The sequence below is a fragment of the Phyllobates terribilis genome, unplaced genomic scaffold, assembly GCF_046119375.1.
Source record: "Phyllobates terribilis strain yellow unplaced genomic scaffold, ASM4611937v1 Scaffold_3__8_contigs__length_932513732, whole genome shotgun sequence".
NCBI classification, from domain to species: Eukaryota; Metazoa; Chordata; class Amphibia; order Anura; family Dendrobatidae; genus Phyllobates; species Phyllobates terribilis.
In genome coordinates this window covers 549004411-549019976 of record NW_027362763.1, presented here as the reverse complement: position 1 = coordinate 549019976, position 15566 = coordinate 549004411, and positions in this window count along the sequence as shown.

The following is a 15566-nucleotide window of genomic DNA, read 5'->3' as shown; positions in this document are numbered from 1 at the left end:
GTGGAACTGCAAATCACTCTTGTATTTCTCGGGCCTACATCAGACTATTTTCAACAGATATATTTGTGTCTGAACAATAAGGAGACACTACTGTTTTTCTATACAGCAAAAAATGCAAAAAAGCAGGATAATACAGAGATTTGAGCCGTGGAACTGCAAAACCACAGTTCTAGTAATCTGGCCTACACAGGAATATTTTCAACAGATATATTTGTGTATGAACAATCAGGAGACACTACTGTTTTTCTTTACTGCAAAAAATGCCAATAGAAGGATAATACAGAGATTTGACCCGTGGAACTGCAAAACCACACTTGTATTTCTCGGGCCTACACCAGACTACTTTCAACAGATAAATTTGTGTCTGAAGAATCAATAGACACTACAGTTTTTTCTTTACGGCAAAAAATGCAAAAAGCAGGATAATACAGAGATTTGACCCGTGGAACTGCAAAACCACACTTGTATTTCTCGCGCCTACATCAGACTATTTTCAACAGATATATTTGTGTCTCAACAATCAGGAGACACTGCTGTTTTTCTTTATGGCAAGAAATGCCAAAAGAAGGATAATACAGAGATTTGACACGTGGAACTGCAAAACCACACTTGTATTTCTCGGGCCTACACCAGACTATTTTCAACAGATATATTTGTGTCTAAACAATCAGGAGACACTACTGTTTTTCTTTACAGCAAAAAAGCAGGATAATACAGAGATTTAACCCGTGGAACTGCAAAACCACACTTTTATTATTCGGGCCTACGCTAGACAATTTTCAACAGATATATTTGTGTCTGAACAATCAGGAGACACTACTGTTTATCTTTACAGCAAAAAATGCAGAAAAGCAGGATAATACAGAGATTTGACCCATGGAACTGCAAAACCAGACTTGTATTTCTCGGGCCTACACCAGACTATTTTCAACAGATATATTTGTGTCTGAACAATCAGGAGACACTACTGTTTTTCTTTACAACAAAAAATGCAAAAAAAGCAGGATAATACAGAGATTTGACCCGTGGAACTGCAAAACCACACTTGTATCTCTCGGGCCTACACCAGACTATTTTCAACAGATATATTTGTGTCTAAACAATCAGGAGACACTACTGTTTTTCCTTACAGCAAAAAATGCAAAAAAGCAGGATAATACAGAGTTTTGACCCGCGGAACTTCAAATCACACTTGTATTTCTCGGGCCTACACCAGACTATTTTCAACAGATATATTTGTGTCTGAACAATCAGGAGACACTACTGTGTTTCTTTACGGCAAAAAATGCCAAAAGAAGGATAATACAGAGATTTGACCCGTGGAACTGCAAAACCACAATTCTAGTAATTTCCCCTACACCAGACTATTTTCAACAGATATATTTGTGTCTGAACAATCAGGAGACACTACTGTTTTTCTTTATGGCAAAAAATGCAAAAAAGCAGGATAATACAGAGATTTGACCCGTGGAACTGCAAAACCACACTTGTATTTCTCGGGCCTACATCAGACTATTTTCAACAGATATATTTGTGTCTGAACAATAAGGAGACACTACTGCTTTTCTATACAGCAAAAAATGCAAAAAAGCAGGATAATACAGAGATTTGACCCGTGGAACCGCAAATAACTCTTGTATTTCTCGGGCCTACATCAAACTTTTTTCAACAGATATATTTGTGTCTGAACAATCAGGAGACACTACTGTTTTTCTTTACGGCAAAAAATGCCAAAAGCAGGATAATACAGAGATTTGGAGCGTGGAACTGCAAAACCACAGTTCTAGTAATCTGGCGTACACCAGAATATTTTCAACAGATATATTTGAGTCTGAACAATTAGGAGACACTACTGTTTTTCTTTACGGCAAAAATTGCCAAAAGAAGGATAATACAAAGATTTGGCCCGTGGAACTGCAAAACCACACTTGTATCTCTCGGGCCTACACCAGACTATTTTCAACAGATATATTTGTGTCTGAACATTCAGGAGACACTACTGTTTTTCTTTACGGCAGAAAATGCAAAAAAGCAGGATAATACAGAGATTTGATCCGGGGAACTGCAAAACCACATTGTATCTCTCAGGCCTACACCAGACTATTTTCAACAGATATATTTGTGTCTAAACAATCAGGAGACACTACTGTTTTTCTTTACAGCAAAAAATGCCAAAAAAAGCAGGATAATACAGAGATTTGACCCGTGGATCTTCAAATCACACTTGTATTTCTCAGGCCTACACCAGACTACTTTCAACAGATTTATTTGTGTCTGAACAATCAGGAGACACTACTGTTTTCTTTACGGCAAAAAATGCCAAAAGAAGGATAATAGAGAGATTTGACCCGTGGAACTGCAAAACCACAGATCTAGTAATCTCGCCTACACCAGACTATTTTCAACAGATATATTTGTGTCTGAACAATCAGGAGACACTACTGTTTTTCTTTACGGCAAAAAATGCCAAAAGAAGGATAATACAGAGATTTGACCCGTGGAACTGCAAAACCACACTTGTATCTCTCGGGCCTACACCAGACTATTTTCAACAGATATATTTGTGTCTGAACAATCAGGAGACACTACTCTTTTTCTTTACAGCAAAAAATGCAAAAAAGCAGGATAATACAGAGATTTGACCCGTGGAACTTCAAATCACACTTGTATTTCTCGGGCCTACACCAGACTATTTTCAACAGATATATTTGTGTCTGAACAATGAGGAGTCACTACTGTTTTTCTTTACAGCAAAAAAGCAGGATAATGCAGAGGTTTGTCCCGTGGAACTGCAAAACCACACTTGTAATTGTGGGGCCTACACCAGACTATTTTCAACAGATATATTTGTGTGTGAACAATCAGGAGACACTACAATTTTTCTTTACAGCAAAAAATGCCAAAATAAGGATTATACAGAGATTTGACCCGTGGAACTGCAAAAGCACAGTTCTATTAATCTGGCATACACCAGACTATTTTCAACAGATATATTTGTGTCTGAACAATCAGGAGACACTACTGTTTTTCTTTACGGCAAAAATTGCCAAAAGAAGGATAATACAAAGATTTCACCCATGGAACTGCAAAACCACAGTTCTAGTAATCTGGCCTACACCAGTCTATTTTCAACAGATATATTTGTGTCTGAACAATCAGGAGACACTACTGTCTTTCTTTACGGCAGAAAATGCAAAAAAGCAGGATAATACAGAGATTTGACCCGTGGAACTGCAAAACCACACTTGCATTTCTCGGGCCTGCACCAGACTATTTTCAACAGATATATTTGTGTCTGAACAATCAGGAGACTCTACTGTTTTTCTTTACGACAAAAAATGCAAAAAAGCAGGATAATAGAGAGATTTGACCCGTGGAACGGCAAAACCACACTTATATTTCTCAGGCCTACACCAGACTATTTTCAACAGATATATTTGTGTCTGAACAATCAGGAGACACTACTGTTTTTCTTTACGGCAAAAAATACAAAAAAGCAGGATAATACAGAGATTTGACCCGTGGAACTGCAAAACCACACTTGTATCTCTCGGGCCTACACCAGACTATTTTCAACAAATATATTTGTGTCTAAACAATCAGGAGACACTACTGTTTTTCTTTACAGCAAAAAATGCAAAAAAGCAGGATAATACAGAGATTTGACCCGTGGAGCTTGAAATCACACTTGTATTTCTCAGGCCTACACCAGACTATTTTCAACAGATATATATGTGTCTGAACAATCAGGAGACACTACTGTTTTTCTTTACGGCAAAAAATGCCAAAAGAAGGATAATAGAGAGATTTGACCCGTGGAACTGCAAAACCACAGTTCTAGTAATCTCGCCTACACCAGACTATTTTCAACAGATATATTTGTGTCTGAACAATCAGGAGACACTACTGTTTTTCTTTACGGCAAAAAATGCCAAAAGAAGGATAATACAGAGATTTGACCCGTGGAACTGTAAAACCACAGTTCTAGTAATCTCGCCTACACCAGACTATTTTCAACAGATATATTTGTGTCTGAGCAATCAGGAGACACTACTGTTTTTCTTTACGGCAAAAAGTGCAAAAAAGCAGGATAATACAGAGATTTGACCCGTGGAACTGCAAAACCACACTTGTATTTCTCGGGCCTACACCAGACTATTTTCAACAGATATATTTGTGTCTGAACAATCAGGAGACACTACTGTTTTTCTTTACGGCAAAAAATGCCAAAAGAAGGATAATAGAGAGATTTGACCCGTGGAACTGCAAAACCACAGTTCTAGTAATCTCGCCTACACCAGACTATTTTCAACAGATATATTTGTGTCTGAACAATCAGGAGACAGTACTGTTTTTCTTTACTGCAAAAAATGCCAAAAGAAGGATAATACAGAGATTTGACCCGTGGAACTGCAAAACCACAGTTCTAGTAATCTCGCCTACACCAGACTATTTTCAACAGATATATTTGTGTCTGAACAATCAGGAGACACTACTGTTTTTCTTTACAGCAAAAAATTCCAAAAGAAGGATAATACAGAGATTTGACCCGTGGAACTGCAAAACCACAGTTCTAGTAATCTCGCCTACACCAGACTATTTTCAACAGATATATTTGTGTCTGAACAATCAGGTGACACTACTGTTTTTCTTTACAGCAAAAAGTGCAAAAAAGCAGGATATTGCAGAGATTTGACCCGTGGAACTGCAAAACCACACTTGTATTTCTCGGGCCTACACCAGACTATTTTCAACAGATATATTTGTGTCTGAACAATCAGGAGACACTACTGTTTTTCTTTACAGTAAAAAATGCAAAATAGCAGGATAATGCAGAGGTTTGACCCTTGGAACTGCAAAACCACACTTGTAATTCTCGGGCCTATACCAGTCTATTTTCAACAGATATATTTGTGTCTGAACAATCAGGAGACACTACTGTTTTTCTTTACTGCAAAAAATGCCAAAAGAAGGATAATACAGAGATTTGACCCGTGGCACTGCAAAAGCACAGTTCTATTAATCTGGCATACACCAGACTATTTTCAACAGATATATTTGTGTCTGAACAATCAGGAGACACTACTGTTTTTCTTTACGGCAAAAATTGCCAAAAGAAGGATAATACAAAGATTTCACCCATGGAACTGCAAAACCACAGTTCTAGTAATCTGGCCTACACTAGACTATTTTCAACAGATATATTTGTGTCTTAACAATCAGGAGACACTACTGTTTTTCTTTTCGACAAAAAATGCAAAAAAGCAGGATAATACAGAGATTTGACCCGTGGAACTGCCGAACCACACTTGTATTTCTCGGGCCTACACCAGACTATTTTCAACAGATATATTTGTGTCTGAACAATCAGGAGACACTACTGTTTTTCTTTCCGACAAAAAATGCAAAAAAGCAGGATAATACAGAGATTTGACCCGTGGAACTGCAAAACCACACTTATATTTTTCGGGCCTACACCAGACTACTTTCAACAGATATATTTGTGTCTGAAAAATCAGGAGACACTACTGTTTTTCTTTACGGCAAAAAATACAAAAAAGCAGGATAATACAGAGATTTGACCCGTGGAACTGCAAAACCACACTTGTAATTCTCGGGCCTACACCAGACTATTTTCAACAGATATATTTGTGTCTGAACAATCAGGAGACACTACTGTTTTTCTTTACGGCAAAAAATGCCAAAAGAAGGATAATAGAGAGATTTGACCCGTGGAACGGCAAAACCACAGTTCTAGTAATCTCGCCTACAACAGACTATTTTCAACAGATATATTTGTGTCTGAACAATCAGGAGACACTACTGTTTTTCTTTACGGCAAAAAATGCCAAAAGAAGGATAATACAGAGAATTGACCAGTGGAACTGCAAAACCACACTTGTATTTCTCGGGCCTACACCAGACTATTTTCAACAGATATATTTGTGTCTGAACAATCAGGAGACACTACTGTTTTTCTTTCCGGCAAAAACTGCAAAAAAGCAGGATAATACAGAGATTTGACCCGTGGAACTGCAAAACCACAGTTCTAGTACTCTGGCATACACCAGACTATTTTCAACAGATATATTTGTGTCTGAAAAATCAGGAGACACTACTGTTTTTCTTTACGGCAAAAAATGCCAATAGAAGAATAATACAGAGATTGGACCCGTGGAACTGCAAAATCAGAGTTCTAGAAATCTCGTCTACACCAGAATATTTTCAACAGATATATTTGTGTCTGAACAATCAGGAGACACTACTGTTTTTCTTTACAGCAAAAAATGCCAAAACAAGGATAATACAGAGATTTGACCCGTGGAACTGCAAAAGCACAGTTCTATTAATCTGGCATACACCAGACTATTTTCAACAGATATATTTGTGTCTGAACAATCAGGAGACACTACTGTTTTTCTTTACGGCAAAAAATGCCAAAAGAAAGATAATACAGAGATTTGACCCGTGGAACTGTAAAACCACAGTTCTAGTAATCTCGCCTACACCAGACTATTTTCAACAGATATATTTGTGTCTGCGCAATCAGGAGACACTACTGTTTTTCTTTACGGCAAAAAGTGCAAAAAAGCAGGATAATACAGAGATTTGACCCGTGGAACTGCAAAACCACACTTGTATTTCTCGGGCCTACACCAGACTATTTTCAACAGATATATTTGTGTCTGAACAATCAGGAGACACTACTGTTTTTCTTTACTGCAAAAAATGCCAAAAGAAGGATAATAGAGAGATTTGACCCGTGGAACTGCAAAACCACAGTTCTAGTAATCTCGCCTACACCAGACTATTTTCAACAGATATATTTGTGTCTGAACAATCAGGAGACACTACTGTTTTTCTTTACAGCAAAAAATGCCAAAAGAAGGATAATACAGAGATTTGACCAGTGGATCTGCAAAACCACAGTTCTAGTAATCTCGCCTACACCAGACTATTTTCAACAGATATATTTGTGTCTGAACAATCAGGTGACACTACTGTTTTTCTTTACAGCAAAAAGTGCAAAAAGCAGGATAATGCAGAGATTTGACCTGTGAAACTATAAAACCACACTTGTATTTCTCGGGCCTACACCAGACTATTTTCAACAGATATATTTGTGTCTGAACAATCAGGAGACACTACTGTTTTTCTTTACAGTAAAAAATGCAAAATAGCAGGATAATGCAGAGGTTTGACCCTTGGAACTGCAAAACCACACTTGTAATTCTCGGCCTACACCAGTCTATTTTCAACAGATATATTTGTGTCTGAACAATCAGGAGAAACTACTGTTTTTCATTACTGCAAAAAATGCCAAAAGAAGGATAATACAGAGATTTGACCCGTGGAACTGCAAAAGCACAGTTCTATTAATCTGGCATACACCAGACTATTTTCAACAGATATATTCGTGTCTGAACAATCAGGAGACACTACTGTTTTTCTTTACGGCAAAAATTGCCAAAAGAAGGATAATACAAAGATTTCACCCATGGAACGGCAAAACCACAGTTCTAGTAATCTGGCCTACACCAGACTATTTTCAACAGATATATTTGTGTCTGAACAATCAGGAGACACTACTGTTTTTCTTTTCGACAAAAAATGAAAAAAAAACAGGATAATTCAGAGATTTGACCCGTGGAACTGCCGAACCACACTTGTATTTCTCGGGCCTACACCAGACTATTTTCAACAGATATATTTGTGTCTGAACAATCAGGAGACACTACTGTTTTTCTTTCCGACAAAAAATGCAAAAAAGCAGGATAATACAGAGATTTGACCCGTGGAACTGCAAAACCACACTTATATTTTTCGGGCCTACACCAGACTATTTTCAACAGATATATTTGTGTCTGAAAAATCAGGAGACACTACTGTTTTTCTTTACGGCAAAAAATACAAAAAAGCAGGATAATACAGAGATTTGACCCGTGGAACTGCAAAACCACACTTGTATCTCTCGGGCCTACACCAGACTATTTTCAACAGATATATTTGAGTCTAAACAATCAGGAGACACTACTGTTTTTCTTTACAGCAAAAAAACAAAAAAGCAGGATAATACAGAGATTTGACCCGTCGAACTTCAAATCACACTTATATTTCTCAGGCCTACACCAGACTATTTTCAACAGATATATTTGTGTCTGAACAATCAGGAGACACTACTGTTTTTCTTTACGGCAAAAAATGCCAAAAGAAGGATAATAGAGAGATTTGACCCGTGGAACTGCAAAACCACAGTTCTAGTAATCTCGCCTACACCAGACTATTTTCAACAGATATATTTGTGTCTGAACAATCAGGAGACACTACTGTTTTTCCTTACGGCAAAAAATGCCAACAGAAGGATAATACAGAGATTTGACCCGTGGAACTGTAAAACCACAGTTCTAGTAATCTCGCCTACACCAGAGTATTTTCAACAGATATATTTGTGTCTGAGCAATCAGGAGACACAACTGTTTTTCTTTACGGCAAAAAGTGCAAAAAAGCAGGATAATACAGAGATTTGACCCGTGGAACTGCAAAACCACACTTGTATTTCTCGGGCCTACACCAGACTATTTTCAACAGATATATTTGTGTCTGAACAATCAGGAGACACTACTGTTTTTCTTTATGGCAAAAAATGCCAAAAGAAGGATAATAGAGAGATTTGACCCGTGGAACTGCAAAACCACAGTTCTAGTAATCTCGCCTACACCAGACTATTTTCAACAGATATATTTGTGTCTGAACAATCAGGAGACAGTACTGTTTTTCTTTACTGCAAAAAATGCCAAAAGAAGGATAATACAGAGATTTGACCCGTGGAACTGCAAAACCACAGTTTTAGTAATCTCGCCTACACCAGACTATTTTCAACAGATATATTTGTGTCTGAACAATCAGGAGACACTACTGTTTTTCTTTACAGCAAAAAATGCCAAAAGAAGGATAATACAGAGATTTGACACGTGGAACTGCAAAAGCACAGTTCTATTAATCTGGCATACACCAGACTATTTTCAACAGATATATTTGTGTCTGAACAATCAGGAGACACTACTGTTTTTCTTTACGGCAAAAATTGCCAAAAGAAGGATAATACAAAGATTTCACCCATGGAACTGCAAAACCACAGTTCTAGTAATCTGGCCTACACCAGACTATTTTCAACAGATATATTTGTGTCTGAACAATCAGGAGACACTACTGTTTTTCTTTTCGACAAAAAATGCAAAAAAGCAGGATAATACAGAGATTTGACCCGTGGAACTGCCGAACCACACTTGTATTTCTCGGGCCTACACCAGACTATTTTCAACAGATATATTTGTGTCTGAACAATCAGGAGACACTACTGTTTATCTTTCCGACAAAAAATGCAAAAAAGCAGGATAATACAGAGATTTGACCCGTGGAACTGCAAAACCACACTTATATTTTTCGGGCCTACACCAGACTATTTTCAACAGATATATTTGTGTCTGAAAAATCAGGAGACACTACTGTTTTTCTTTACGGCAAAAAATACAAAAAAGCAGGATAATACAGAGATTTGACCCGTGGAACTGCAAAACCACACTTGTATCTCTCGGGCCTACACCAGACTATTTTCAACAGATATATTTGTGTCTGAACAATCAGGAGACACTACTGTTTTTCTTTACGGCAAAAAATGCCAAAAGAAGGATAATAGAGAGATTTGACACGTGGAACGGCAAAACCACAGTTCTAGTAATCTCGCCTACAACAGACTATTTTCAACAGATATATTTGTGTCTGAACAATCAGGAGACACTACTGTTTTTCTTTACGGCAAAAAATGCCAAAAGAAGGATAATATAGAGAATTGACCAGTGGAACTGCAAAACCACACTTTTATTTCTCGGGCCTACACCAGACTATTTTCAACAGATATATTTGTGTCTGAACAATCAGGAGACACTACTGTTTTTCTTTACGGCAAAAACTGCAAAAAAGCAGGATAATACAGAGATTTGACCCGTGGAACTGCAAAACCACAGTTCTAGTACTCTGGCATACACCAGACTATTTTCAACAGATATATTTGTGTCTGAAAAATCAGGAGACACTACTGTTTTTCTTTACGGCAAAAAATGCCAATAGAAGGATAATACAGAGATTGGACCCGTGGAACTGCAAAATCAGAGTTCTAGAAATCTCGTCTACACCAGAATATTTTCAACAGATATATTTGTGTCTGAACAATCAGGAGACACTACTGTTTTTCTTTACAGCAAAAAATGCCAAAAGAAGGATAATACAGAGATTTGACCCGTGGAACTGCAAAACCACACTTGTATTTCTCGGGCCTACACCAGACTATTTTCAACAGATATATTTGTGTCTGAACAATCAGGAGACACTACTGTTTTTCTTTACAGTAAAAAATACAAAAAAGCAGGATAATACAGAGATTTGACCCGTGGAACTGCAAAACCACACTTGTATTTCTCGGGCCTACACCAGACTATTTTCAAGAGATATATTTGTGTCTGAACAATCAGGAGACACTACTGTTTTTCTTTACGGCAAAAAATGCAAAAAAGCAGGATAACACAGAGATTTGACCCGTGGAACTGCAAAACCACACTTGTATTTCTCGGGCCTACACCAGACTATTTTCAACAGATATATTTGTGTCTGAACAATCAGGAGACACTACTGTTTTTCTTTATAGGAAAAAATGCAAAAAAGCAGGATAATACAGAGATTTGACCCGTGGAACTGCAAAACCACACTTGTAATTCTCGGGCCTACACCAGACTATTTTCAACAGATATATTTGTGTCTGAACAATCAGGAGACACTACTGTTTTTCTTTACGGCAAAAAATGCCAAAAGAAGGATAATACAGAGATTTGACCCGTGGAACTGCAAAACCACAGTTCTATTAATCTGGCATACAGAGGACTATTTTCAACAGATATATTTGTGTCTGAACAATCAGGAGACACTACTGTTTTACTTTACGGCAAAAATTGCCAAAAGAAGGATAATACAAAGATTTCACCCATGGAACTGCAAAACCACAGTTCTAGTAATCTGGCCTACACGAGACTATTTTCAACAGATATATTTGTGTCTGAACAATCAGGAGACACTACTGTTTTTCTTTTCGGCAAAAAATGCAAAAAAGCAGGATAATACAGGGATTTGACCCGTGGAACTGCATAACCACACTTGTATTTCTCGGGCCTACACCATACTATTTTCAACAGATATATTTGTGTCTGAACAATCAGGAGACACTACTGTTTTCTTTCCGACAAAAAATGCAAAAAAGCAGGATAATACAGAGATTTGACCCGTGGAACTGCAAAACCACACTTATATTTCTCGGGCCTACACCAGACTATTTTCAACAGATATATTTGTGTCTGAAAAATCAGGAGACACTACTGTTTTTCTTTACGGCTAAAAATACAAAAAAGCAGGATAATACAGAGATTTGACCCGTGGAACTGCAAAACAACACTTGTATCTCTCTGGCCTACACCAGACTATTTTCAACAGATATATTTGAGTCTAAACAATCAGGAGACACTACTGTTTTTCTTTACAGCAAAAAAAGCAAAAAAGGAGGATAATACAGAGATTTGACCGGCGGAACTTCAAATCACACTTGTATTTCTCGGGCCTACACCAGACTATTTTCAACAGATATATTTGTGTCTGAACAATCAGGAGACACTACTGTTTTTCCTTACGGCAAAAAATGCCAAAAGAAGGATAATACAGAGATTTGACCCGTGGAACTGCAAAACCACACTTGTATTTCTCGGGCCTACACCAGACTATTTTCAACAGATATATTTGTGTCTGAATAATCAAGAGATACTACTGTTTTCATTTACGGCAAAAAATACAAAAAAGCAGGATAATACAGAGATTTGACGCATGGAACTGCAAAACCACACTTGTATCTCTCGGGCCTACACCATACCATTTTCAACAGATATATTTGCGTCTAAACAATCAGGAGACACTACTGTTTTTCTTTACGGCAAAAAATGCAAAAAAGCAGGATAATACAGAGATTTGACCTGCGGAACTTCAAATCACACTTGTATTTCTCGGAAGTACACCACACTATTTTCAACAGATATATTTCTGTCTGAACAATCAGGAGACACTACTGTTTTTCTTTACGGCAAAAAATGCCAAAAGAAGGATAATACAGAGATTTGACCCGTGGAACTGCAAAACCACACTTGTATTTCTCGGGCCTACACCAGACTATTTTCAACAGATATATTTGTGTCTGAACAATCAGGAGACACTACTGTTTTTCTTTACGGCAAAAAATGCAAAAAAGCAGGATAATACAGAGATTTGACCAGTGGAACTGCAAAACCACACTTGTATTTCTCGGCCTACACCAGACTATTTTCAACAGATATATTTGTGTCTGAATAATCAAGAGATACTACTGTTTTCATTTACGGCAAAAAATGCAAAAAAGCAGGATAATACAGAGATTTGACCCGTGGAACTGCAAAACCACACTTGTATTTCTCGGGCCTACACCAGACTATTTTCAACAGATATATTTGTGTCTGAACAATCAGGAGACACTACTGTTTTTCTTTATGGCAAAAAATGCAAAAAAGCAGGATAATACAGAGATTTGACCCGTGGAACTGCAAAACCACACTTGTATTTCTCGGGCCTACACCAGACTATTTTCAACAGATATATTTGTGTCTGAACAATCAGGAGACACTACTGTTTTTCTTTACAGCAAATATGCAAAAAAGCAGGATAATACAGAGATTTGACCCGTGGAACTGCAAAACCACACTTGTATTTCTCAGGCCTACACCAGACTATTTTCAACAGATATATTTGTGTCTGAACAATCAGGAGACACTACTGTTTTTCTTTACGGCAAAAAATGCCAAAAGAAGGATAATACAGAGATTTGACCCGTGGAACTGCAAAACCACACTTGTATTTCTCGGGCCTACACCAGACTATTTTCAACAGATATATTTGTGTCTGAACAATCAGGAGACACTACTGTTTTTCTTTACGGCAAAAAATGCCAAAAGAAGGATAATACAGAGATTTGACCCGTGGAACTGCAAAACCACAGTTCTAGTAATCTGGCATACACCAGACTATTTTCAACAGATATATTTGTGTCTGAACAATCAGGAGACCCTACTGTTTTTCTTTACGGCAAAAATTGCCAAAAGAAGGAAAATACAAAGATTTGACCCGTGGAACTGCAAAACCACAGTTCTAGTAATCTGGCCTACACCAGACTATTTTCAACAGATATATTTGTGTCTGAACAATCATGAGACACTACGGTTTTTCTTTACGGCAAAAATGCAAAAAAGCAGGATAATACAGAGATTTGACCCATGGAACTGCAAAACCACACTTGTATTTCTGGAGCCTACACCAGACTATTTTCAACAGATATATTTGTGTCTGAACAAACAGGAGACACTACTGTTTTTCTTTACGACAAAAAAATCAAAAAAGCAGGATAATACAGGGATTTGACCCTTGGAACTGCAAAACCACACTTATATTTCTCGGGCCTACACCAGACTATTTTCAACAGATATATTCGTGTCTGAACAATGAGGAGACTCTACTGTTTTTCTTTACAGCAAAAAATACAAAAAAGCAGGATAATATAGAGATTTGACCCGTGGAACTGCAAAACCACACTTGTATCTCTCGGGCCTACACCAGACTATTTTCAACAGATATATTTGTGTCTAAACAATCAGGAGACACTACTGTTTTTCTTTACAGCAAAAAATGCAAAAAAGCAGGATAATACAAAGATTTGACCCGTGGAACTTCAAATCACACTTGTATTTCTCGGGCCTACACCAGACTATTTTCAACAGATATATTTGTGTCTGAAAAATCAGGAGACACTACTGTTTTTCTTAACGGCAAAAAATGCCAAAAGAAGGATAATACAGAGATTTGACCCGTGGAACTGCAAAACCACAGTTCTAGTAATCTCGCCTACACCAGACTATTTTCAACAGATATATTTGTGTCTGAACAATCAGGAGACACTACTGTTTTCTTTACAGAAAAAAATGCAAAAAAGCAGGATAATGCAGAGATTTGACCCGTGGAACTGCAAAACCTCACTTGTATTTCTCGGGCCTACACCAGACTATTTTCAACAGATATATTTGTGTCTGAACAATCAGGAGACACTACTGTTTTTCTTTACGGCAAAAAATGCCAAAAGAAGGATAATACAGAGATTTGACCTGTGGAACTGCAAAACCACAGTTCTAGTAATCTGGTATACACCAGACTATTTTCAACAGATATATTTGTGTCTGAACAATCAGGAGACACTACTGTCTTTCTTTACAGCAAAAAGTGCAAAAAAGCAGGAAAATACAGAGATTTGACCCGTGGAACTGCAAAACCACACTTATATTTCTCGGGCCTACACCAGACTATTTTCAACAGATATATTTGTATCTGAACAATCAGGAGACACTACTCTTTTTCTTTACGGCAAAATATACAAAAAAGCAGGATAATACAGAGATTTGACCCATGGAACTGCAAAACCACACTTGTATCTCTCGGGCCTACACCAGACCATTTTCAACAGATATATTTGCGTCGAAACAATCAGGAGACACTACTGTTTTTCTTTACGGCAAAAAATGCAAAAAAGCAGGATAATACAGAGATTTGACCCGCGGAACTTCAAATCACACTTGTATTTCTCGGACCTACACCACACTATTTTCAACAGATATATTTCTGTCTGAACAATCAGGAGACACTACTGTTTTTCTTTACGGCAAAAAATGCCAAAAGAAGGATAATACAGAGATTTGACCAGTGGAACTGCAAAACCACACTTGTATTTCTCGGGCCTACACCAGACTATTTTCAACAGATATATTTGTGTCTGAATAATCAAGAGATACTACTGTTTTCATTTACGGCAAAAAATGCAAAAAAGCAGGATAATACAGAGATTTGACCCGTGGAACTGCAAAACCACACTTGTATTTCTCGGGCCTACACCTGACTATTTTCAACAGATATATTTGTGTCTGAACAATCAGGAGACACTACTGTTTTTCTTTATGGCAAAAAATGCAAAAAAGCAGGATAATACAGAGATTTGACCCGTGGAACTGCAAAACCACACTTGTATTTCTCGGGCCTACACCAGACTATTTTCAACAGATATATTTGTGTCTGAACAATCAGGAGACACTACTGTTTTTCTTTACAGCAAATATGCAAAAAAGCAGGATAATACAGAGATTTGACCCGTGGAACTGCAAAACCACACTTGTATTTCTCGGGCCTACACCAGACTATTTTCAACAGATATATTTGTGTCTGAACAATCAGGAGACACTACTGTTTTTCTTTACGGCAAAAAATGCCAAAAGAAGGATAATACAGAGATTTGACCAGTGGAACTGTAAAACCACACTTGTATTTCTCGGGTCTACACCAGACTATTTTCAACAGATATATTTGTGTCTGAACAATCAGGAGACACTACTGTTTTTCTTTACGGC